The following is a 27,500-nucleotide window of genomic DNA, read 5'->3' on the forward strand; positions in this document are numbered from 1 at the left end:
ACGCTGTCTTCCGAGTGGAACCCAATCTCTCTCCTCCACCGGAAAATCCCAGTACAGCGGTCCCTATACCTAGCGCGAGCGTCCTGAATAAAGTCTGTCTTATCGTCTTTCACAAGTGTCGTTGAATAGTTCTTCTTTAACAACATCGCATGGCAAACAGTGATATTATCAATTTTTTATAAGAACATGAAGAGGCCCTTTTGTAATTGTTATTGTGTCAGCCAAGAAATAAGTATGCAGTTGAAGTCAATTTCAGCATTTTAATGTGTCTCCGCTTTGCAGGAAGAGGCCCAAAATTAACCCAAGGAAATATCTGAAGTTGGTATTTTCCATGCCACTCTTTCTAGTGATTCAATGTAGTCCAAGTAAATTTCTTAAACGGAAGTTTAAAAACTGGTGTTGACAAGGGCCAGTCCGGTGGTGGAATGGTTAGGTTCGCATGACCCACCTCGGGGGCCGGGGTTTGCAGGTTCGGATTCTGGGCACGGACCCACACCACTCATCAAGCCATGCTGCAGTGCCATCCCACATACAAAATAGAGGAAGATTGGCACAGATCTTAGCTCAGGGACAATCTTTCTCAAGCAAAAAAGAGGAAGATTGGCAGAAGATGTTAGCTCAGGGCCTCACAAAAAAACCCGCAAAAAACAAAACAAAAAAACCTGGCATTAACAGTGAACCATAAAAGGCACAGGCATTTTGGGAGTTAATTTTTTCAGGTCTTTTTTGTCTCAATTTTGTATCATTCTCTCTTCTGCAAAGTATGGAGAATTGACTTGGGTTCAGATACTGATATGCAAGCCTTCTAGTTGAATGGACAGTAAGATTGTTGTTCTTCTTGTTTTCAAAGTGGAAATGTTGCCTACTTTGAAAGAAGGGCATTTAACTGAAATAATGCTGACATGATCAAAACATTTGAATGCAACTTTTTAAAAATGTAATTAATCATCCACATATTTCTCCACCTAATACAATGTCTAACACTATAGAGAAAAAAATAACATTGTCTTTTCTGATTATTCCCGAGATATTAGCACTCAAATTTTACTGGTACATGATCATTTATAGAAAATGTTTCCAAATAGACAAAAATGTTTACTTGAGTATTTGCACTTTCCATGTGTGAGCTTGTGTTTGAGTTATAAAAGTGTTTGTACATAGTTAACTCTTAAAGTTCTTTAACTTTCCTGAAAACTGCACATAATTTCTCCTTTAAAACATAACTGCTGTCTACATGGACAGACTAGTTGTACATCTTCTGTGACATATAATTGATTCAAACCTCCCAGCAAAATTAGTTTAAATATAGATGCAGTTCAAATATTTTATGTGGATTGAAAGTTCCGCTTAGTCTGAAATTGCAAAAAAAAAGGGCGAAAGTGTTTTTAAAGCATTACACTGAAGAATAAGCCTCACAGAGTAGATTATTTCAAAACCAGAAAACTTTTCCTTCATCTAATAGATGTGCAGATTTATTTTCTCATGGTAAAACAAACATACCATAAGACCTACTATCTTAACTATGTTTGAGCGTACAGCTCAGTGGCATTGAGCACATTCCTATTATTGTGCAACCATCACCACCATCCAACCCCAGAACTCTTCGAGTAGGCTATTAAGCTCTTATAGTTAGCCATTAATGAATAAATATATTTTAAATTAAGAAATAGATGTGCAAAATCTAACATGGGGGAAATGACATGTAAATGAAAATCTATAAATGTTAAATTTCACCCATGGAATAAGGTAATTTTGCCTGTATAATGAATCACTTAAAATAGGGTTTAATAAAGTTGAGCAGTGGGTGCTGACGGGAGACTGTTAATCTTTCATACACAATTTGAAAACCATATACAGTTAATGAGGTTCTGCAACATACAGGAGCATTAACTCAACTAATATGTCAACCTGGACAACTACTCTAAGGACTAAGCAATGAATGACTTTGCTTGAAATGATGCATTTTATAGGGGAAATAAAATGGAATTGTCTACTACAAAATCTGAGAGAAGGATTTATTTTTAAAATGTTGTCTAGACTATTAAAAAGAAAATTGATTTTAAAAATGCTGGGATGGAACAATTGAAATATTATGTACAGATGATTTTTTGCCCAAAGTACTCTAGGTGGTAAGTACACCTTTAAGAGTCTCCATTAACCCTTACTCTCTGCTGTTTACTATGTTCTCGATATATAATACCTAAAATATTGTTTATCCATTTTCAATACAAAAACTATTTCCACATTTCCAGGGTCAGGTAGGGGTGTTAAATGGACAGTATGAAGCTACTTTTATTTTTTGTGTGTATATGTATTGGGATGAGGCTGATGGTTATAGCTTGGCTAACGTTGATGGTAATACTAATAATTATGATTTCATTGAACGACCAAATATCAGAATTAGACAATACCCAAGAGATCACTAAATCCATTTCCTTTCCAACTTCATAAAATAATAGAATGAAATCTGTCAAAAAAAGCCCAATATTTACTAGTGATAAATGTGGAATTATTCTATTGAAAGCCCTTTCTGTACTCCTGGATTCTTTGTGAGCCCTTCATATTTAACTGAAAGCAAAGCTATTTCACTGAAGAAAATAAAGTCCTGATCCTTTTTTTCCTACTTTTAAAATCTACGTGGATGCCACGCTACGTGTCTTGAAATGACTATGGCTTTTGCCACCTTAAGAGAGAGCACCAAATTCACACCAGTATGTTATCAGTGCCAGGCCACAGACACCGCCAGCCGCAGTAGGTACTGATATATCTGTCGCCCTTCATACAGAAAGAGCAGCCCAGGCAAAGCAACAGCATTTTCACATACATCCACAAACACACACACAATTCTGAACCACAACCCCCTACACACACTCATAGAAATACATCAAAATGTATGATCTCACTTATATGTAGAATCTGAAAAAACAGAACCTGTAATATCAGAGCAGAATGGTGGTTACCAGGGGTTGGGGGTGGAGAAACTGGGAGTTGTTGTTTAAGGGTACAAATTTACAACTAGCAAGCAAATAAGTTCTCAAGATTTAATGTACAACATAATGATTACAGTCAATAATGTTGTATTATAAACTTTAAAGTTGCTAAGAGACTGAATCTTAACTGTTCTCAGCACAAAAAGTGGTAAATATGTGACATGATAAGGGTGTCAGCTAGCACTACGGTAATAATCATATTGCAATATACAAATATATCCAATCAACACATTGCACACTTTAAGCTTACACAATATTATACGTCAATTATATCTAGATTAAAAAAATGACTTTCAGGGATTCCCATTTATATGTCATTTATTTGACTCGTCCATCTATCACTCATGAATTAAGTACCTACCATGCATCAGAAACCATGAAGTACATGGTCCCTGATCTCACAGATGTTACATTTACTGAGTGCCTATTAGGTGCCTCCTTCTTTCAGAACTGTCCCTTAAACATGGTCCTACAAGCAATGCCGTAGTATGGTAAGCCTAGGTACTCCACAATCCCACAAGACGTCCACAAGCCTCCAGTTGATCGGAATAGGAGACAAGTTTATGTTTAGCTGACTCAGAGAGAGGTAATCTACTGATTGGCTAATTAGCAAAGTTTTTCTCCTGGGTCAAATAAAAACAGAGTCAAATTATAGTGGTGGCTTAAATTGAACTGTCTGAAATAGGTTGTCTTGGGGAGGTGGGAGGGAGGCATTTGGCAACTCAGATGCTGATGAGAAAGCATAGGGTAAAAAACAAGTCTATAAAAAGAAGCAAGAGAATAGAATAGGAAAAGGCAGAAATGAAAGACCACAAGGCCCCAGAGACATCATGGAGAATCTTTTTAAAATCCTACTTTATTTGTATTACATTGAATGAGTTCATTTTTCTTGAAGCCAAAAGAACGTAACTAATGCAAATATAAGAACTATGTTAGCACTCTTGAGTGGTTGAATTTTGGTGACATTATTGGTGATGTTTATCTTCTTCAATATAATTTCTACATTTTCCAAATTTTATGCAATGATCTTCCATGGCTTTTATAATTATATAATTGTTCATTCATTCATTCAACAAATATTTATTGACACCTACTATATACTAGGCCCTGTTCTAGGTTCTGAATATATAACAGTGTGAAAAAGTGAACAAGGTTCCTGCTATCCTATAGCTCACGTTAGAGTTCACGATTTACCACATTCCCTTCCTCCTGCCTTATTGTTGAGTAGCACAATGTCCCAAAGAAACTGAATGACTCCAAATGACTTCTTAGGTTTGGCTTGCTTCAAGAGGTTTCTGTGTGTACATGTTTTATAACACGGGGTTCTTAGTAAGATTATCAGCTGCAAACTAAAAATTCTCCTAAAATGTTGTAAGATATTTTGAAACAAAATGACAATAAATGACATAAATAAAAATAAAACCATAGACTTTCTTGGCAGAAGCCCTATTCAAGTTCACTCAGGTTGGATCCCATCCTTGGTTATTTGGGTTGAATTCCTATTGACTAAAAATATGGCTTAGCTTATGATTGGCAGAATGCAGTTTATATATAATGGGGATTCTGAGGTGTATAGCCTTCTTCCTACCCACACCCCACCACTCACTTTTTTGGTAATATTGTTTTACATCAACCAGACAGGCAATATTTTTTAAAGGTAGCTATAGCTTTGTCAAATATATGGCAGATATTTCTAACTCTTTGAAAAGTGTAGTCAAGAAGAGAACAAAGACAGCCTGTGAAGATCTAAAAGCATATCTCAGGAAAGTTATCTGCCTTGGAAAGCTAGTTTGCTTTGCTGTAATAACCTATTTTCAAGGACAAAGAATTTAGAAAAAAAGATACAACTTGATGAGTAATATTACGAAGAGTATAAAGTGTAATTATAGTTTTATCAGCACAACACGATAGTCTTCAAATAATTTTTGAAAATAACAACAGGATTCTACTTGGCTTTTTACTCATAATGTCCTCCAATACAAGCTGTTAAACCTGCAATTGTCTATGGGCACATGCATATCTAAAGAAAAATGCTACCACAAAACCCTTGACAGTGAAATATGCCCATGCATAATACATAGCAATTTCTCTTGAAATTGACCGAGAAATGGGGTTAAAGTTTTTATGTGGGGTCTTTAAATGTAACTCACACCTCCCTTTCCTCTAATTTCAGAGAAAAGGTAAATTTGATGAACTTCAGCCTTACTTGTGGTCAAACATAAGTGCAATACTACATGCTTTCATCTATCAAGAAGGACATATGTACTGGTGAATAGTCACTCAATATAAATTTGTCTCCTTTTTCAGATTGGGACTTGGGCTTGGTGGGAAAAAGTCTCTCCCTACTCCCGCCCTGTCAATATCACTTACCTAGCAGTTTTGGTTTGTTCAGAGAGAGATGGAGGAGGGGCTGTGAAAGAAAGAAAAGAGCCATTTATTGAACATTTAGTGTGTTTTCAGGCACTTCACGGTGCACTGTACATCCGTTTTCTCATTGAATCCTCTCAACAATTCCATTAGGCAGGTAATATTGGCATCCTCGTTTTACAGATAAGTAGACAGAGAAGGTAGGTAACTGGACCAAAGTCACAAGACTGATACGTGGAAAGGCTAGGACTAGAATCTAGGAGAGCCCATCTCCAAGTCCCTACTCTAAACTACTATGCTATGCTGATCAAATGCAGAAATGGGATACTGCAAATCTATTCAATACCTATTTGTGGACTAGTATTACATACACAGAAGGTATGGGACTAGGTGCTAGAGAAATGAATAAGATATACTCTCTTCCCTTGGGGAGCTCAAGGTCCTATGTAGGAGATTAGTATATTAACTAATGACCATAAAGTCAGATTACCATAACAGGTAAAGGGTATGAACTGCATACTGTGGAAATTCCAACAGGAGGACAACTAACTGTGCTTGGTGGCTGGAGAAAGACTTCACAGTGGAGAGTGACATTTGAACACTGACTTGAAGGACGAGTGGTTGTTCAACACCTAGAGGATAAGGGGAGTTTGGGGAAGGGGTGGCAGGGAGCAGACACTTCAGGCAGAGCACATGGCATGTGTGAAAGTACTTCTTTTGTTCCAGGAACTCGAAACTAGTGTAACACATTACCAAAAGCTTAGTGGTGGAGGTAAGGCTAGAAAGTTAGGAAGGGTACACAGTGTAACGAAAAGTTCCCTTGAGAGAGATCAAGAAACTGTGCTGTGTATCCCTTGATTACAGAATCAGTCATGGTTTCCCCCTTTCAAAACAGTATTAAGGCTGCTGTTGCTTTGTGAACTTCATATATTTTCTTTGGGGAAGGAGAAGTGAAAGAAAGCAGAGGAAAACTGTAAGAATCGCCATTAGCATGTTTATGGTATTCTAGAGGTCAGCCTCTAAGGTTTTCAAAACAATACACATTCAAAGATGTGGGTCCTGTCACCATGCTGGAGAAGACCCTCTACAAGGTGAGGCTGTGATTGATCACACTGCCAACTCCAAGGCGATGCCTCAGCATTTACTACTTTATGAGCAGAAATCAGCAGCAGCCCGCACTGCACAGAAGAGAACATTTAAAGGGAGAGATAAGGACAAGCTCTATGGAAGTTGAAGTAAGTTATTATTTTTCAGGCTAAAAGGACGCTTACTATATTTATAGTGTATATAATAATCCATCCATTCATGATAGCAAGTTAAATTCCTCTAACTGTTAGCTCCAAACTATTCCGAATATTTTTTTTCTGTTTATACATAAAACATACTTGTGCACATGCATGCACTCTCATGTGCACATGCGGGCACATGCACACATACACACATTTTCTCCAGAAAGGCACACTGCAACTGACCCCAACCTCGCTAGTTTATTGTTTCCTCTAAAGACAAGTGAAAGTTTGGCATTTTATAAGAGATCTCTAATTTGACCTTGGATACTTCCCTTTTAGCCTAGTGAAGGAGTTGCCATGGTTATATAACAGGGAAAACATTTTTTAAATCTGTTCACATATAGTTGTGTATAATCAGCAGGAATTCTTCCTTGGAGAAAATGAACTCAGGTCTGATTATGGGATCATGAGCTGAGTTTTAGTTTTGTGTTTTTCTTTTAACTTTTTCTAACTTTATTTTTATTTTGTTATTTAAGTTGTCCTAGAAAAGTTCATAAGTGAGTCTTATCATGGTGTGGATTCACACTGAGCCGTTTACAAATACAATTTCATATGTTTTTGGGGCCAGCCTGGTGGCATAGTGGTTAAGTTCATACACTCCACTTCAGTGGCCTAGGGTTTGCAGGTTCAGATCCCAGGCATGGACCTAGCACCACTTGTCAAGCCACACTGTGGTGACATCCCACATAAAATAGAGGAAGATTGGCATAAGATAGCTCAGCCACAATATTCCTCAAGAAAAAGAGGAAGATTGGCAACAGATGTTAGCTCAGGGCCAAGCTTACCCCCCCCCCCCCACACACACACAAATTCATATTTTTTTATGACCTGGATGTTAGCCAGAGTGAATAGAACAAACTCAACATATCCTAAAGAAAAGATGGCCTCTGGCTTAGAAAAAAATTATGCTAATGACTGTATTAGTAAAGGCTATTTAAAAATCTGTTGATACCATAATCAAAGGATTGGAAAAACGTGATTCAGCCCTTTTAACAGCTGAGTGCCTTCCTGGGCCCCTCAAGAGTACTACAGGTCTACTGTTTTTTAACATTTATATAATTCTCCACAGTCTGATTGGTGTATTAGTTCATCCCTGAAGTAGTCAGTACAGATTGACTGCTGTAATAAACAATTCCAAAACAACAGAGACTTAATAAACCATTGTGATATGCTCTGCACAGTAATAAAAAATAGAGGCTTCTTCCATTGAGTAACTTCCCTGCGCCTTAAGGCCTAATAGAAATCCAGTTTATCCAGTTTCAAAATGGAAGAGTGTGCAGAAGATTACATGGGAGATGTTTGGAGCCTGCTGTGAATGTGAGGTCCATCAATTGAGTCCACATGCCATTTTCCAGAATTCAGTCAAAGGCCTCCAACTGGTCACGGGGAGGATGGGAAATAGTGCAGCTGTGGATCCATAATAAAGGAAACAGACTTTGATGAACACATAGTATTTTCCCTTATAAAGTCCCTTTTCAGTAATTGTTTGCTTTGGGGACAGGTTATTAGATACCAATAAGTAAGTTCTGAAGAGCTACTAAACAGCCCACTGCCTATAGCTAACAATACCATATTGTATACTTAAAATTTTTTAAGAGGGTAGATCTTATGCTGTGTTCTTAACACACATAATAAAGGGGCAGAGGGAACTTTGGGAGGTGATGGTTATGTGTATGGCCTTGATGGTGGTAATGGTTTCAGGGGTATATGCTTATCCCCAAACTCATCAAGTTGTATATCTTAAATACTTACAGATTTTTACATGTCAATCAGTCCTCAATAAAATGGTTTTTAAAAAAGAAAATGTTCACTGAGCTCTCTTTGGTATACACACTTATTGTTGATCAAGAAGAAAAGGTAACAACATAAATTTCACCTGTACAATCTGCCAATGCCGTGCTGTGCCTAGATTTTCACATGGCAGTTTGATAGTCTGGTAGAATTGCAGCATTTCTTCTAAACAAGACAGAAGTTAAAGGTACCAAACATGAGGTAAAATTCATCATTGGCTTTATCAAAATTTCAATGCGAGTTCTTGTTGTAATCATAAAAAGAAACAGAAAGAGAAAAGAGTGATTTTCTTTTGGTTACACAGATTGCGTGGAGAATTTGATGATGACTGTAGGCCTTCTCCTCAGAAATGCATATATACACATACAAACAAAAAACTTGTAAACAAAATTTCAAGAGATTAGCATATCCTCAATTGAGAACTCTTGCTTTAGACAATATACTTTAGGACAGATACATTTTCTATGGCCAACGCAGGGTATATGTTAAGGAGCTTATGTCCTCAGGACATTATCTTACATTAATCACTAGTATGAAGACGATACTAATCTAGAAAAAGCATCAGTACACTTTTTCTGAAAAGGGCCAAATAGCAGATATTTTAGGCTTTCTCTGTCACTACTAGTCAACTTGCATCATTGTAGCGTGAAAGTAGCCATAGACAATACCTAAACAATTGAATGTGGCTCTGCTTTACTAGAATTTATTTACAATAGTAAGTGGCGGGCCAGATTTGATCTGTGCATCAGAGTTTACTGACTCCGGGTCTGGAGCAAAATCACTCTTGGATGTTCTAAAGTCTTTACGAGGTGATCAAGCAAACCCAAGGTTGGCTATCTCAAGGATAGAGTGCTCATTATCTCCAAAGAAAGATTCTTACACACTAGGAAAACACTGAATATTACCTATGAAAACAACTTTAACACTCTTTTTCCAAATACCAAAACCTATAATTAAACATTGCTTTCATTCAAAAAATATTTGAGTGCCTCTAATACGCAAGGCCAATACAGCATTGAAAGACAGCTTTATTCTATTAATGGAATAGTCTGACTTTTAACAAAGTGTATTCTCATTTTAGTACTTTCTCATTATATATAAACGCAGTGTATATTAGAAAAATGGCTGACACTGTGTCAACTCTTATTGCTGATGATCAGGCTGGTAATTTAGTTCACATGAAGGGATAAATATATCTTAATGTGGTACCTGCAGGACGTAGTAAGTATAGAGAGAAACAGAAATCTATACATACATGTTGCATGGAGGCTGAACACTCTATAATGATGGACACACTACATGCTCTGTACGTGTTTCTACCCAAATGGATATTGACCATAAATGCATCAAAGCAAACTGACCACTACAGCAGAAAGAAAACACACTAGGAGAATACCTACCCTCAAATGCAGCAGAAACAAGAAGTGTTTGCAGAAAGAAAATGGATCTAGGGAAAAAGCCAGGAAGACAAATATCTAGAGAGGACAGACGGTTATGAAGGCCAATGTCACATGGTTTGTAATCCTATAGATGAAAGCCAGCCAGAACAAAAGAAGAGAAAATTATGCACCAAAAGCACTATAAACAAGGTATGAAGTTTTGCTTATGGAACCTGAGTCCAGACTCTCTGGAGAAGTGCAGCATAACTCATATTAAATATCAAAAATGAAAAATAAACCCTTAATGTGGGTGTTGTCACATGAGTCTTTCCAGGAGGAAGAAAACTACATGGCTTTTGGCAGAAATGTCTATCTCTAGACAGAGGGAGACTTTTAAGTAAATACCTGAGAGAGAAGCAGAACATTCTCAGACTGAATTTGGAAGACTAGAGGGTATAGAAGACACCAAACATAGGCAAAGGATAATATATTGTGGAAGGTGACCATTGATTTTCAACAGCAGTAAGCAAGAAGAGGGGTCCAAAATAGTACTTTAAGTCTCAGCTGTAAAGGAATAATAGGTGAAAAGTTGTTTTCCAGGAAGATTAGTCTGTCAGCAATGTAAAGGCTGTATTTGGGTGGAGATTTTGGAGTCAAGGAGGTGAATCAGAAGACATTTACAGGACACATGCTGTGAGGGGATAAGGATCTGTGCAAAGGTGGTTACAGTGGAAATGTGAAGAGAGAGGTGTAAAAGACATCAGAGAAGAGGATATGCCAAGCTTACTCAACGTGAGGATGAGAGTGGCAGAAGGCCAGGCTCTTACAGCCTTAATAAAAAATATCCTACACTTACCATCCTTAGCTGACTTAGTCATGATTAAAATCTGCTTGTCCCAGTTCTTACTTGGTTCAGGTATATAGGGCTACAGAAAGACAATGAGCTATTGAGAACTATAATCAAATTTTGATTTGTAAGTGTTAACCATATTAATTCCAGTGTACCTCTATGGTCTATAAATCTTTCCGTTACTCTTTCTGTAAATTAGGTTCACATTCTCTCACTTGGCATTGTTAAATCTGACCAGACACAAACTAAGCACTGTAATTTAATAACTAAGTTTTACTGCCAGCCATCAGTATTTACATTTCTAGGGAAGAGAAAACAACTGGAAATGTTAGAATTTGGAGGAGGCTCAAAGGAAGTATTTCATTTCATGCTTCAGCAGCTCAGGAAATCTTTGGATGTACTACGGCTGTTATGTTATGTTATATAAAATATGAGGCCAGGTAATATTTTGCAAATTCATAAGAGAAATCCATAAAGTTATTTCATTATGTTAAATTATAAAGCCAAATTCATAAAAATAAATTGTAAAATTATGATCCTGAATGTATTTTTTGCTGATCATAAAATTAGATCATTCTGTAATATATGTTGCCAAATTTTAAAAACAATTACTCTCTCTATAAAAATGCATTGCACTTTATTTTAATTTTATTTATTGTCATATATTGTCTCTTGATTTACCTTCAATCTTTAAAAAAAGGAAGGAGGGAAGTGAAGTTAAGTGAGCCACAGAAGATCAAATAGCGAGTTATAAAGAAATTAGATCAGTGTGGAATGCCCATTCCCCTTCCTCAGAGAGGTGTGATGCACTCATTGGATTGGCAACTTAATCTTGGATTGCTTACACAGATCTGATCCAGAAATCCCTTGAAACAATGCATCTAAAAGCTGCCTCAGCCTCACAACCCATCACCATAAACAAACAGAGTAAACTGTTAGAAGCCAAATCTGCAAACATTTTCCCAAAGATTCTTTTATTGCTAAGAATTTTCTTTGGTTCTTTTTCAAATTTGCTGGTCATTTTGTGTACTCTCTCATTGGTTGCTAATTTTATTGCATATCTTTTATTTCTTTAAACATTTCCTAAATGGTAACTTTACATTATGTATATGAAGTCCTCCTATATATGAAGTCTAGATCTGTTGAGGTTTTCATTGTCATGTTTTTAAAATTCTCACCCGTGATTACTTGCCTCCTTATGTTTCCAGTGGTGCTTTATTGTGACCAGACTTAATTGTTCAGGATACTGAGGATCTAAAGTGGAATTGCTTGCCTCCAAAGAGAATTGGTGTCTCCTTCTGCCAGAGGTCAAGGAGTACATACAAACCTATGACACTGTAGCCTTCTTTACTACTGTAGAAGGAATGCAGAAGTCTCATCTTCATCTCCTGCATCTTGCGGGTCAGGAGTCAGTCTCGGTTCCAGAAATACAATTGACTTTTGCTCACAGAGCAACTCTGGCTTTCATGTTTGCTCACCACTCACCTTTAGAAGTTCTGGTTCACCGACTTTTGCTTTGCATTAATCCCATTTTTGAACCTTTAGAGGCTTTCATGAAACACTCTTTCAAAGTTACCTTGTTATAATTTATCCATAATCTATTTTTATTTTATTGGGACAATCCTTAAGAACATCTAGTCCTTCATACTGACCAAAGCAGAATTCATTCTAGAATTTGGGGTACTCTAAGATTTATATGCTTACGACCCATAAATGAATTATACTTCCTTGGTACATGTCAGGCTTTGAGGAGAAACCTTAATGTTAAGCCTATAAACACAAAGCTGAGAAGAGGAGTCACAGTTTTTGGCCTCACTTCATACCACTGCTACACGCTCATAATGATATTTATGTCTTTTACTTTGTTAATGCTATAATTAGATGATATACCAACCACTTTTAGAGCATATATTTTTTTCTTCTTTCCTTATTTATTTTTAACTGCCTTGTCTTCTACGCTCTTGTGCGAAGGGGCAGCTGCAGTATCTGGTAGTAATACATAAGAGATAATGCTTTTATGACATTCTCTATCCAAGGACATGCCAGACACAAACCTAAATAATTCTGCTACAGGGCTGACTATGATAAGTGCTATTATAGCAAGTATATAAAGATCAAATGGCAGTCTGGGGGAGAAAGAAGTTCACCATGACTGATGAGAGATAAAGAAATGCATTTTCTTATATTTTATTCATCTTTCGAAAATCTGGGAATGCATTTTATTGATATATTTTAATGAAATAGATCTTTCATCTCTTCCTTTTAAACAAAATTCTTGTTTAGATTTTTTTATGAACCAGTTTTATATAGGTTCACAACCTGTCACTTTTCTTTTCCTTTAATTTTACTTAAAATATCAATAAATCACCAGTGACTAAATATATGACTTGAACCAATTCCTTCCATGTTATAAATTTCCCGCTACTATCAGTACAAAGAAGCCTATTATACAGTATACTAGTAATTTGAACAGTAATATATTTCTAACAACACTTGTCTGAGTTTAAGTGATGTTTACATTTAAGTGCAGCAGACCTGAGTATTATTATGGGTGAGATCAAATGAGGATTGGAACAGGAATCGGATCCAGCTCTTATTGCTAGGAGCCCTGCATTGAGGCTTTCCTTTGTTATCTACAGAATAGCCAGAATAGGGACTGGACCTCAAAAATAGAGAAATTGCCATCCTTTGCAGTCGTAGAATCATAAATATTCTCCACCTCAAGTTCTCTCTTCCCTCATTTAATCCTCAGATTCTCTGCACAGTATCAATGTATATGTTCCCAGATAGAGGGAAACATCCGAAAAGAACACTGCTATAAGAAAATTGCTGTCATCAATTTTGAATTGTATAGCAAAATATGAGGATTATAAATTTGATTATCCTCTGCAAGCCAGGGGCTTATTACATTTCAACTCTTAAAAAAAAGAATCCTGAAATTTCTTCACTTTAGCTCTATGGCTTATACTTTATCAGCTATAACACTGAAGGTCCACTGTATCTCCCAAAACAAATTAGGACGATGTAGCAAGAAAGGACAATACTATACAATAGCTCTGGCCTGCTCCCCAATTAGTTGCATGGAGCCAAGTCAACCAGGTTCAGTGGGTCATAAAAAATATTAATATCTAATATATATTGTCAGGCACTTTGTCTTGGACATTAAATATATTATTCTATGTGATACTCAGCAAAATCCCTTGAACAATTACTATTATTTTTAGCCATTTAACATATGAGAAAACTGAGTATTTGAGAGGGTAACAAATTTTCCCCTGTCCCTTTGATCTAATAAACCGTACTCTCCAAGTGTAGGACAATAGGTAGTAACAATGCAAGACTCAAGGAGTATTTAATAGGTCAGCATCAGGACATATGAGTTCATGTTCCATGAGAAGGAAGCTGGCTGAGATAGAACTTTAGTCCAGAGAGAAGCACAAAGGGACATTTATTTCACAAAGTACATTTTCTCCTCTCTGGCCCAGCAAGGTTAATATGTGACCAAAAAGTCATAACCGTGAGGATCACTGCAGACCTCTTTGAGAGTAGACAAGGACTGCACAGTGAGCACCTAGGCTTTGGAGGCACATCGCCCAATTTCAAGTGCCAGCTCCAGCCCTTACTAATTGTGTGAAGTTGTTAAGGTACTTAAACCTCTCTGAGCTGTAAAATGGGGAAAATGTGGACATCCATAGTTCTCTAAGATTAAGTATCCTCAGCTGCAAAAAGCAGTAAATGATAATTATTTTTTTAGGTTGTTGCAAGGATTGAAATAATGTAAGACACAAGTCTAGCGGTGTTGGGCATATGAACACTCACAAAATGAATGCTGCCGTTAGTCTTCAGCCTTCATATGTTTCAGTTCCACATAAATGGAACTTTCAACCGGTATACATTCAGACCCTATTCCAACTTCCCTGTAGTAACTAACAAACAAGTATTTCAATCTATCACATGGTGGTATATCTGCAAACCGATCAATGCAGTTTGGTTTCTATCTTGTCCATCCATCACTCCCTCCCTTTAAAAGACACGCATGGGACATCTGGTCCTTACTCGCCGTTATCCTACATATTGGGAATGCAGCAGTAAACAAAACAACCTGGTTTCTGTCTGTAGGAAATGTAAAATCTACTAGAAGAACTAGACCCTGAATGAACAACCTCACTTAAATTTCTAATAACAATGGAAAACGCTATGAAGGAAAATTGCATGGATACGGTAAATAATAGTACAGACACAGTCCTTGCTTTCACAGAGCCAATAGCCTAGCAGAGAATACATCAATTTCAAAAGTAGCTATAATGAATACCTTATGATAAGTGCTATGATAGGAGGTGTATAAAGTGTTCATGGCAGAGGACAGCAGAAACTGGCCCAGTCTAGAGAGAAGTTGGGGATTAGGCAGGGCAGTTTCTCACAGTGATGTTTAACCATAAGCAGGTAAAGAAGAGGGAGAGGAATGTTCTAGGTAGAAACAAATGTGTGAAAGCTGGCGAGGCCAGAGAAAGCCTGGTGCATTTAAGGAACTGAACAAAGTTTAACACAAACAAAGTTTAAAAGATAAGTGAGGAAATGGGGAGATGTTGGCCAAAGGGTACAAAGCTTCAGTTATGCAAGATGAATGAGTTCTGGAGATCTAACGTACAGCGTGGTAACTACAGTTAACAATACTATACTGTTTACTTGAAATTTGCTATGAGGGTAAATATTGTGTTTTCACTATATATATAGAAGTACGTCAATTATATCTCAATAAAATTGGGAAGAAAAGAGGATTGAGGAAAGTGATGAAGCTGAGGCAAGGGATATGAGGATCTTGGAGAGAAAGTGGTTGAACTGATGACCCATAGAATTTAAGTTGGACACAGATCATCTAGAGGACTGAAAATTAAGTAAAATTTCACTCGATACTCCGTTGAAGACAAAGGGCAGGTATAGTGAGAGTTGTTGAATGAGAGAGCTGGAATGGAAAGATGTTTTAATCAGAGAATGAAATGACAGAATTTATATCAGAATTGAGAAGTTATGGGTGATAACAAGACCAAGGTGAGGCCAAAGGGGTGGGGGACTGAGATGGAGGGGAAAACAACAGATTATTGAGGATGAAGAGATGGACCAAGGGGTCTATGGACAGTGAAGTCCTCTAGGACCATGATCAAACCAGGATGGATAGAGATACTGTGAGCTGGTGACAAGCTTTCAGTGAATCGGGACAAATAATTGAAAGCTCATAGGTAACTGATTAGAGTTGTGCCATCCAATACTGCAGCCACCAGCCACATGTGGCTATTGAGTGCTTGAAATATACTGTGGCAAATAAAATGTATTTTAAAAATTAATTTAACTTGTTTCTTTTTACTTATTTAATGCGGCTACTAGAAAATTTAAATTTACATATACAGTTTGAATGTGTGGTTCAGATTATAATTTTATTGAACAGTGTCTAATAAGAAGAAGAAATAGAGAACATTTTGGCTGAATAAAATGATGCTTAAGGAGCTGGGGATGTTTTATATATTATATAGCAATACCTCTTGATGCAATTATCTAAATATTTTGCTTTCATGTGCCTTTATTACATCGTAAAGATAAGTAGAAAATGAAAGTGCCAATACTAGTGTTAACACAATTGTCATGAAATTGACATAATTACCTACACCAAAGCAGTTTAGTCTCTGAACTTGAATAGGATTCTCATTGACAAACACTTCATACTTGAACACACAGAAAATCTCTTGCCATTAAGCAAGACATGTCTGCAGGGAGTTTCTGGGAGGAACCTAAAGTTCTCTGTTGCTCCAACTGTCATTGCTTTGTGCTCAGCATTGGTGAGTGAGATGACCGGCCTTTCTTTCCATTTGAGTGATAAATTCTTCGTTTACAATTGGGCTTAAGGAGAGTAGATCAAGCCAGTTGCATAATTCAGGTAAAGCAGTTCTCCCACTGTTTAGATTAATTTTCTAAAATTCTCTGCATTGGGGGGCGGGATCAGGGGAGAATCAATGTAGCCACAGCCAATAAGAAAATATCATTTTCCCTTGATTTTCACTCTTAAAGTCTTCCCATTCCATCATTCCCAGGATGAAGTCAAAGAATACGATAAATGAACAAAAGAGCAAAAATGAAAAGCTGGAAATAGATTATTCAAAACTGTCTCTAAAAGACAAGATCTAGTATTCTTGCAAATGAAAATATTTAATTATCGATTGAAGAATTAGAGTTAATTTTTTAAATCCAGCCATCCAAATGCAGAGAAGTCCATGAATCCATTGAATTTGATAGTTTGTTACAGGTTCACTAAATTAGAATCTCTGGTAATAGGGTCAATGAATCTGCATTTTTAACACACTTCTCAGATGAGTCTTAGGAATACTAAAATGTGAGAATGCTAACGTAGTCAAAACTGCCCATTCTACTAATAAGGAACTTGAGACCCAGAAACTCTTAATGACTTACCCAAGGTCAAGCAACCAAGTAAGTAGCAGTCCAGGGCTCAAACTCAGGCCTCCTAATCCCTGCTTGAGAGCTATTCCCAATGATACCACACTGCCTTTCTCACCCTATTTTAAGTACTGATCTCTACTAACAGAGTCTATATTTCCCCTGATATTTTTGACAGTCTTTTCAAACTGCTTCTTCACGCTCAGCTGGAAATTTACAAAAGAATCATAGAGATTCAGAGTGGAAGGTTATCATAAAAAATATTTTCTTTCAACGTGGCTCTAGAATAAGTCACCTCTACAGCATCCTCAGCAAATGGTCATCTTTTCTCTGCTTAAGCACCTCTAACGAGAGTGAGTTCACTCTTCCCCAAGGTAACCCATTACCACTTTCGCATAACTCGACATTCAAAAGCATTTTTTATTTGTGGTTGAAATCTGTCTTCCTGAAACTTCCACCTATTCTTTTTACTTATGTCCGAAAAAAATCATGCAGATCAAGTCACTCCTTCTCCCCTGACATCCCTTTGCTGCTTGAAGCTAGTTCTCAAATTCCAATACTCTTTTTCCACTGTCCCCTAGTCAGCCTTCTCTTCCACAGTCTAAAAGTTTTACCTCTTTCAAATATTCTTCATGACATTCTACAGAATCTTTAAAACAAATTTCACAAAGTGGTGGCCCCCACAACAATTATGTTTTACCTGCACTGCGTTTTAAAAAAATTGTGACCCATCATTTAAAAATCAGTAGCTAATACACAGAAATTTATTTTGCCTTATTTTCTACGAAAGGATTGAGACTTGGGGCTGCATCCTGTGCTCTTGCAATAAGACATGTGCTCACCAGTCCCCAGTCCCCCACTCACGGTGTTTGCATGTGCCCTCACACCTCGTATACTTCTCTCTTCTGTGTTACTTGTCTGACCCTTGAAAGCATGTGAGTTAGCTACCCACGCTTCCGGCACACTTCCTGTATCCATATCTCTTTTAAAGTGTCATACCCAGACCTGAACACAAAGCTCTGGGTGTAATTTGTCCATCAGGAAAAAGAGCAGAAAGATCACCTTCCTTGTCCTGGACAGTATGCTCTGGTACATCTGATCATCTGCAAGTTATCTCTTACCTGGACTTTGGCATTGTCATGTTCAATTTCTTGAGTCCTATCTCTCTCTACCTCACAATTAGCCACCAAAGAAATTCTTCTAAAATATAACCCTGATCACGTTATTTTGTTGCTTGCAAATCTTGGATTGATCCTAAGTGCTCCTTGGCCTGCCATTCAAGAATCTTTACGCTTTTGATTTTGTATTTGAATTGTTTACAGGCCTGTCTTCCTGGCTATCTCTGACTTCTGTGAGGGCAGCAAATGGATCTTACTCTCTTTTTTAGCTAAATTGTCAGTTCCTAAGCCACCCACTTTATGTATATATATACTTGATGTATATAAACTTTATGTATATATACTTTGTATATAAAATCTATTGCTATTGTCTGCAATGCAAATCTCCATGGAAAGAAACTGAACATCTTATGCATGATTATATTTTATTACATGCTGAGTTTTAAATAAAGTATATTTTCAGTGCATATCTGAATATTTCTTATTTCAGGAATGGTTGCATTTCAAATTCAAATGGGAAGAAGTTTTATGAAGCCAATAACCTATTCTCCTGAGATCAAAGTACATTTGTTCTAAATGAAAAACAATTATCTTTAAATTAAGTTATTGGAAAATATCACAGAAAAGAAATTATCTGTAAATTAAATGATCTACAAAAAGGTATGAAAAACAATTATGAATCAATTTGAAAAATTAGCCAATTATGGATATGTAATGCAATCTAGCCAGTAGTCCCCAAACCAAATGATAAGTTCCCATATGCATAGATCATTCTCAAAAATAAAAAATCACTGTCATCAGCAAGTAATAAACATCAGGCCTTCTTTGACTAAAATTGTAGGTACTTTACCGGCCCTATGCTTTTTTAGATTAGAATTTTCCTTTTACTTTATGCCTTGGTAGAAATGTAAGCAGATGGAGTTTAAAGATATAAAATACTACACACCATAATTTAAATAATCTGAATAGAATCCTCTAGAAGTAGCATGGTGTAGTGGTAAGTACACTGGACTAGGAGTCAGGCCCTGGATTTTAGTTCCAGTGCTGTCATTTACTACTAGTGTAGTAAACTCTTTACACTCCACATTCTTCAAATGACTTCCACATATTAATGAAAAACATTATATGGAAAAATCAGTACTCAAAAGCAGGCCTTCATACTGCAAATAATGAGTTATGTCTGTTATACCGTAATGCCTGTAAAGTTTAATTTTTTGCTTCATATATTGATCAGGAAGGAGAGTGTTCAGATTAAAAAGCAACCTAAAAGGGCTTATACCCAGAAGACCTGGGCTTCAATCCAACTTTTCCATTTACTAACTTTTGTGTCCTTGGTGACCACTCTGAGTCTGGATTTTCTCATTTGCTAAATGAGGATATTGCCATTTGTACCACAGGGTGGTTTTGAGAATTAATAGCGCCCCATCTTAGCTGATTGTGTGGTTGATATTAAACTCAAACTACAATAGTGGCTCTAGAAGTACTTTCAAAGATTTTAATTTGTTTGTACATTAGCCTTGCTCTAAATTTCTTTCATTCCAACCATCTGGTCCTAAAGAAAGTTGGAAAATTTAGACTCTCATCAATTACAAATTTGAAAATTTAAATGTGACTGGGTTGTACTAGTGATCTCTGAGGTCCATTTTTATAGAAAGTAATTTTACCACTGATATAAATTAAATGATTCCAGTCTTAAGTTAGAATGCCAGGGACATAAATTCAAAGAGCGCCACTTTGTTTCATTTGTCCCCAAAGGACACTTTGGTGTCTGAACTATACAATTGGATACAGACAACTATGTACTGTGATTTAAAATATTTCTGTAAGGGATTGATGGGGAAATATCTAACAGTTCTGCAACCCAGAAACACTTGTGTTCTCATGGCTATTTATAGCGTATTTCATTACTCCGTGAGTTAATTCGAATACTATAACAACAATCCAGCTCTATTTGCCTGTTAAGTTAAAAACTTTGAAGGATCTGAGATTTTTATCTTACTTGTAAGCTAATCAGCCTATATATATGATACAAGACCTCCAGATCAAAGACAAAGACCATTTATTACTCACAGCAGAAGCAGCAGTCAGAGCAATGTCTTGGCACCAGTTTCTTGAGCTCAAATCCTCACGGGGTAGGTAACGCAGTAAGGGTCAGGTTGCATCGAAGGAAAGGAGGCCCAAACTCAGGAAACTTTGGTCTTATATAGGGCTGCTGGTGATCCCCTCTTTCTGGAGAGAGAGAAATCTTATCTTAACTCTGGGTAAGTAAATGTCTGTGGGGAAAGGAAGAAGAGGTCTTTATCTTTAATACTTCCAACTGTTTCCAGGGAGGGAAATGTCTCTAAGCTTTACTATCCTGCAATTTCTCCTGATACAAACATTCTTAACTTGACTGCGAATGATCAGAGGACATGAACCATGCAGAATCATGAAATATTCATCGAGAATTATTTCCCAACACTCCCTTCTACCCATCCACTATGTTATCCAAAGAAAATTCAAATGTTCAATTTCAAAATAACATGCCTGCACTTTATCTCTTTTTCTTGGGTTATATATATACAATGTCAAAACAAAGAAAGGGTAATTAAGGCAACTGAGAGAAAAAATATAACCATGGAGGCAGCTTAGCACAGTAAAAAACACACTGACCTGAAGTCAGGAAATCAGGGATCTAGCTCTGACTCTGATATTGTCTTACTGTATGGTCTTGGCTAAATTACTTCTCTCTGGGTCTCAGATTCCTCATCTGTAAAATTGGAATATGGAGGAAGTTTAGACTAGCTCATTTTTAAGATTCCTTTCTGCCATCACATTCTATTACTCTACTAGCCGATCAAGTCAGTTGACTGGCATCATATCCATTGATGTCTCTAAATTTTCTGCATTAGGATCATGAGCAGGTTGAATGTTGTACCTGTTAAGTAGCATTTGCTTATTGCTAACATACTGCCAAACACAATGACTTTTATGGGAAGCCTGTAAATAAATATTCCTTGAATAAATTAAATATACTTCATAAAATTTTGTGACTCTATCTACATGAAATTGTCCTTGAATATTTGGAATATCTAGTATTCTGGATAATAGAACATTCTAAATAAAGAGTTCTATATACTATACGTAGATTAGATTTATTTCAAATATTGAAATGGTATAAATATACTTGGCATGAAAATTATGTTGAATATGACAATTGATCAAAAGATGTTTAATGATCCTAATAATGAAGCGATTGATTTATGTGCTATATAAATATTGTGATATGGAGTAACTTCATGTGACATAACTGTGTCCACTTACTATTAGTTCACCCCTCTGTAGGTAGGTTCCAGTCTGTCAATGCCCTACTGTCCACACCATAGTTTCACATGTGCTTGCCATCGTGAGAGTTTGACTAGCACATATTAAACACTCAGTAAGCTAAATCTTAAAAGCTATTTTATCCCAACTATATTGTGTGTTTCTTAAAATTAGGCACCTTTGAGTATACTGACTAAGTAGTTTACAAGCCAGCTACCATAATGCTGTACCATTGAAAAACACTCATTACAAAAGGGCACATATTTACTGAATTTCCAAACTTTGCTGAGGGTGCAAAGATGTCTAAGACATACTTTACATGAGCTCATATTTTACATGTTGATAGATTTGTTAGCAATTTTAGAAAGAGGCCCTACTAAAGTACATATATCATATGTATATACCCTGTAGTTACACTTTCAGTCTTAAGCAAATACTCTATTGATTTTTTTCAGATATAATAGCATATATCCAAAATTAAAATATAGATTGCAGTAGATTCTGCTGGTCATAATATTTCAAGTCTTTTGAAAGCCAAGAATGAATGCCAGATGATTTAGTACTTCAGGATAAAATTAAGATGGTAAAGGATAATGAAGTTTCTTTTAATATTGCCCAACTTCTCATATGTATGAGTTGATTTTTTAAAAAAGATTATTGCATTTATGTGGCTCAAAATATATTGAGATAAACATTTTTAATTCCATGGCTAGCGCTGGGATTTAAGAATAAAACCATGCCATTGAAATAATCAATTCTATAGTATTCCTTTGGGATCACATCACTAATTTATTAGTGTACATAAAGTTTGGGTAGCTAGGTTTGTGAGATTTATGGCTGCTGGGTTTAATTTGATAGCCAATCTACTTATCAGAATTAGTGACCTGGCAAATTTACTTTGCCTTTACAAACTAGAGAAGTAGAATATGTGAAGTAGCTTTCTTTCTTTATCCCAAACACCTTTCCTCTATTCAATTCCTGAATCCGTACTTCAGTTTCATTTATATGCTTTAAACAGAAAGGGAGAGAGAGAGAGAGAAGCAAAAATGTCAACGTCAATGCTAGATATACTGATTAATACTCACACCTAGAATTCTTTTTTTTTAAATGACTTAAGTAACTCCTGTGCAGGTATAGACTAGGAATATATTGGATTCAGAAGAGTCTGAAATAATTTTATAGATAGGAAACCTGAGGCCAAGTGAAGGGAAGTGATTTGTTCATGTTTATATAAGATTTCTGTGACAGCAGCATGATAATACCCAATTTTGTTTTGTTTTGCTTTGTCTATTTTAATCCAATTCTGTTTCTGCCATGGCATACTACAATCAAAATTGTTTCTTTCTAGGCATAGTCTAATACGTATTCAAGAATTTTGAACATTAGTCTCAAAGAAAAATTATTAATGTAGTTATTATCTTTTATTGAAACGTCTTAATGACATAGGTTCAATTAAAGAAAACTGCCATGCAAGGTGATCTACCATAGGTAGCTTGTATTAGTTTCTTATTGTTGTTATAACAAATTACGATAAACATAGTGGCTTCTTGTTTTAACAATGGGAATTTATCATCTTTGAGCTCTGGAGAGCAGAAATCCACAATGAGTGTTATGGAGCTAAAATCAAGGTGTCAGTTAGGGCTGCATTATTTTCTAAAGGCTTTACGGAAGGAAGAATTCATTCCTTGCCTTTCCCAACTTCTAGAGGATGCCTGAATTCCTTGGCTCATTACCTTGCACCACTCCAATCTCTGCTTCTCTCTTTACTTCTCTATCTCTGACTCTGATCCTCTTGCCTTCCTCTTAGAAGGACCATTGGGATTATAATGGACCAACTCAGGAAATCCAGGATAATCTCTTCGTCTCAAATTCCTTAATCTAATCACATCTGAAAAACCCCTTTAGCCATGTTAAGTAACATAGTCACAGATTTGGGGGATTAGGGTGTGGACATCACTGGTGGGCATTATTCAGCCTACCACATAGTTCTGTTATAGGGACTTGGTGCAGGCCATGGAAATAGGCATGAAGAAACAGATCGTGAGGGGCCTTGTAGGCGATGCTTCAGAGTTTGAGATTTATCCCATAAGCAAGGAGGACTTAGCAAACAGTTTTAAGCAAAGAAGAGGCATGATCCAATAGATATTTTTGAAAAGTTACTAGATTAAGTTGGGAAAAGGATTAGGGTGAAGAGAGTGCAGGCAAACATTTCTGAGGAGGATGTTACCGAACTTGATGGTCATTTGCATTTAGGGTGAGAGAGAAAAGGAAAAGTGTGAATTATGGGGGGAAGGAGCTCCTATTAATTGAGGTAGGGGCAATACAGAAGTAGTAAATTGGGGATATGTTAGAGGTAATCCTTTGTGTTTGTGTTTATAAAGGTTTTAATAGCTCAGAAAAAGAAACCTGGACATATATTTACATAATGGGGGGAAAAAAGCAAGATCTAAAGAACATTAGAGCTGGAAATCTTCTTAATATATCTCTTTGATTTATTCTCAAGATAAGGAAACTGAAGGAGAGAATTGAAAAGCCTGCATAAACATCATGTACCAAGGGCCAATTTCCTCCAAACATTACAGAATGTTCGCTCAAATTATAGCTAGTTTGTTACTAAGTTTATGATTTCAAGGACACTAATTATTTCTTTATTGTTTAGTTTGCCTTTTTTCCCCCTGCAAAAACTTAAATGTGCGTTTTATAGAAGTCACCTTTAAAATATTGCTTACATTGAAATGCAATTCACATTGAATGATTCAGTGATCAAAATATATGGAATTTGAGTCATAATAATTTTCCTTTTTAAGTGTAGAGAAAGTCACAAGATTTTCAAATGATAGAGCTGAGGCGAGTCTCAAGCACAGATCTTCTGATTCCTGGGCTCCTGTTACACCTAGTTTTTACACCAGAAGCCAGAGTTCCTAATCAATAAATATGTACAATGAATGCTTCTTCATTTTCTCCCCATCTCCTACGCAACATCACCCATACAGTTTTGAGGCAGGAAGAGAAGGCAACAAGAGAAGAGCTAGGAGCAGCATTCTTCCAGTTGTACTGCAGCTTCTGATGGTGCTCTTTTCTTTCAACTCTCCTGAGATTCTTTCTTAATTTTCCAGTGATTCTGTACAAGTAAGGTTCAAAACATTCAGCCACTCAGGAAGCAATTCTCACCTTACACCAGTTATAAATTTAGTTGGAGAAGAAAATCCAGGAAAGTAGGAAGTGGGTATGGGGAGGGGAGATTGAGAGGTGCACAACTCTTCATGCTGTGCCTGAAAAGGGCTGTTAATGCTTACACGTGCCCAAACGTGAAAGAACAAGTAATGAGGAATCTCTTGTAATTTCCAGGGTGGGCGAAATGGCCACAAATTGCTACACTGCATGAACCAATTGCTGAAGAAAATGTCATGGAACTGCCTTAGCAGCTAGAAAACAGCAGCAAGCAAGTGTTTTCATGGACTGCTACACAATGTGTATAGCCAGTTGCTGTGTGAAGATACCAACCAAGAGACTAACTATAACATCATAGATAGGTAAAGGTCATTTCCAATAATAGGATATTCCACCAAATAAAAACCAAACGGAAATCACTAAAATTACACAATTTCCAAGTTACAGAGGAAGTTTCCTGTGTGTTATTTCAGTTTTTGAAAATGCAAAACACAGATTGCAAAGTTGCAAAAATAAAATAGAGAGCAATATTTCCCAAAGTGTGTTCTGCAGAACACAAGCCCAGTAACATGTTCTTGGGGGGAAAAAGTTCTATGACTACGTTTCTAGAATATTTTAGCTGCAGCGGCAGCAGGCATCATCATTATCATGATCATCATAATGAATAGCAATAACCACCGATTTTACTTAGGGCTTACTATCTGCCAAGCATTATGCTAAGCGCTTCACATGCATCATCTAATCTAATTTGTGCATCAATGTTGTGAAGTAAGTACTATCTTGTCCCTTTTACAGATAAGGAAACAGCACAAAGAGATTAAGTAATTTACCTAAAGTCACATAGCTAATACTCAGCAGAATTCATTAAAAGCTCTAGGAAGTCCTACAGAAGAGAAGCCTGCTCTATTCTGCCCGTCATTTCTCAAACCAATCTGACTCAAAATCCATTTATGCACAAGTAACATCACCACGTGGAAACACGTTAAACAATGGTCCAGAGCATTCACATGCTTATATTTTTTTCTACATCAGGATTTTTTTTTAAAAAACTAAAATAAATATTTTAAAATGCAAGCTATAAGCTGAATAAGGTCTGAGGATCTAATGTAAAACATGGTGGCCTTAGTTGACAGCACTGTATTATATAAGTGAAATTTGCTAAGAGAGTAGAAATTTGTTCTCACACACAAAAAAGATGTGAGGTGATGGATCTGTTAATTAACTAGGTAGGGGGAATCCTTTCATGATATACACATATATTAAATCACCATGTTGTACACTTTAAATATCTTACAATTTTGTCTGTCAATTATACCTCAATAAAGCTGAAATAAAATGAATAAAAATTAAAACACAGAACATAATAAAACGAAAATCCATGTTCCTATCACCCCAATTGTACAAACACTCATGGCAGAGAGAATATTAGTGCTCATCAAATTTCTCTGTGCTTTTTAAAAAATATTTTCCAGCTTTCCTTATAGTTCTGCTGGGGCCACGTGACTATACCTAGCAAATACAACGGGAGTGGAAGTGACAGATATCCACTTTGGGTGAAGGTAGTTAAGAGCTGGTGTGCTGCTTGCATCTGCTCCTTCCCTTCCGTACTGAGCTTTTAGACCTCAAGTTTGATATAGAATATTTAAAAGGTGGAAGCAGCCTGTGTCTCTGAGCCGCTGAAGTGTGGTAGCACCAGATAACTGTCAACCTGCATGAGACTGTGATGTAAGGGTGAAAAAATATTTCATCGGTTAAACCAACGCAATTTCTGGACTCTTTGTCAATGCAACATAAACTAGCCTACTTCAACCAATACATTGGAATATTTGCAACAGATCTTCTAAGGAATTAACATTCCAGATAAAGTTGAAACATTTATATCATACTGCTACTGATTTAACGCCAACTTCCTCCCCAGATGCAATGAGCTTTTTGATTGGGTATATCAAGTCCATGTTTTCTTATACTTTTGCTACATATATGTATCAAAAACCAATATACACATTTTTGTTTATTTATTTTTAATCTGTGTAAATGGTATCATATTCTCTTGTTCTGTAACTTGATTATTTCATTCAAAACCATATTTTCCAGATTCCTCTATGTTCCTACATATAGATCTAGTTCACGCATTTAACTGCTGTATCCTATGAATCTACCACAATTTATTATTCTGTCCCCTGACTTATGGTATTAGGTTTATTGATGCTCATCACTATTAAAATTTTCTTTTCAGTTGAGAGTTTTTCCATAATATATACATAGCAGTAAAATTTCTGGGTTACAGACTGTCACCTTCAACTCTAATATATATTACAAATTGTTCTCCAAAGTGGTTTTAACAGTCTAATTCCACACCAGTGGTGTATGAGAGCTCCTGGTTCCCCACACCATCACTTAGTATCATATATCTTAAAAAAATTTTTTTGCCAATCTCATGGTGTAATTGGCATCTCATTTATGTTTTATTTTGTATTTTCCGCAGTTACGGTGAAGTTGAGCATAATATTATTCATTCGTTGCCTAGTTCTATGTTCTTCTGTGAATTTTCATTTGTATTCTTTGCCCATTTGTTTCTATTTGGATTATTTATCTTTTTCTTATATTTGTAGAAAATATCTTCTCCGTTTTATGGTTTGTATTTCACTTTCTTCACAATGCACTTGTAATTTTGATGTAGTCAAATATGTCACTCTTTTCTTTTTATTAATTTCAAGCTTTGGATGTCACTTCCATAATCAGGTTACAAAAGACTGCAACTTCTGTTTGATAGCTCATTCTCTCTCTCTCTCTCTCTT

This window comes from Equus caballus, chromosome X (assembly GCF_041296265.1).
Source record: "Equus caballus isolate H_3958 breed thoroughbred chromosome X, TB-T2T, whole genome shotgun sequence".
Classification (NCBI taxonomy): domain Eukaryota; kingdom Metazoa; phylum Chordata; class Mammalia; order Perissodactyla; family Equidae; genus Equus; species Equus caballus.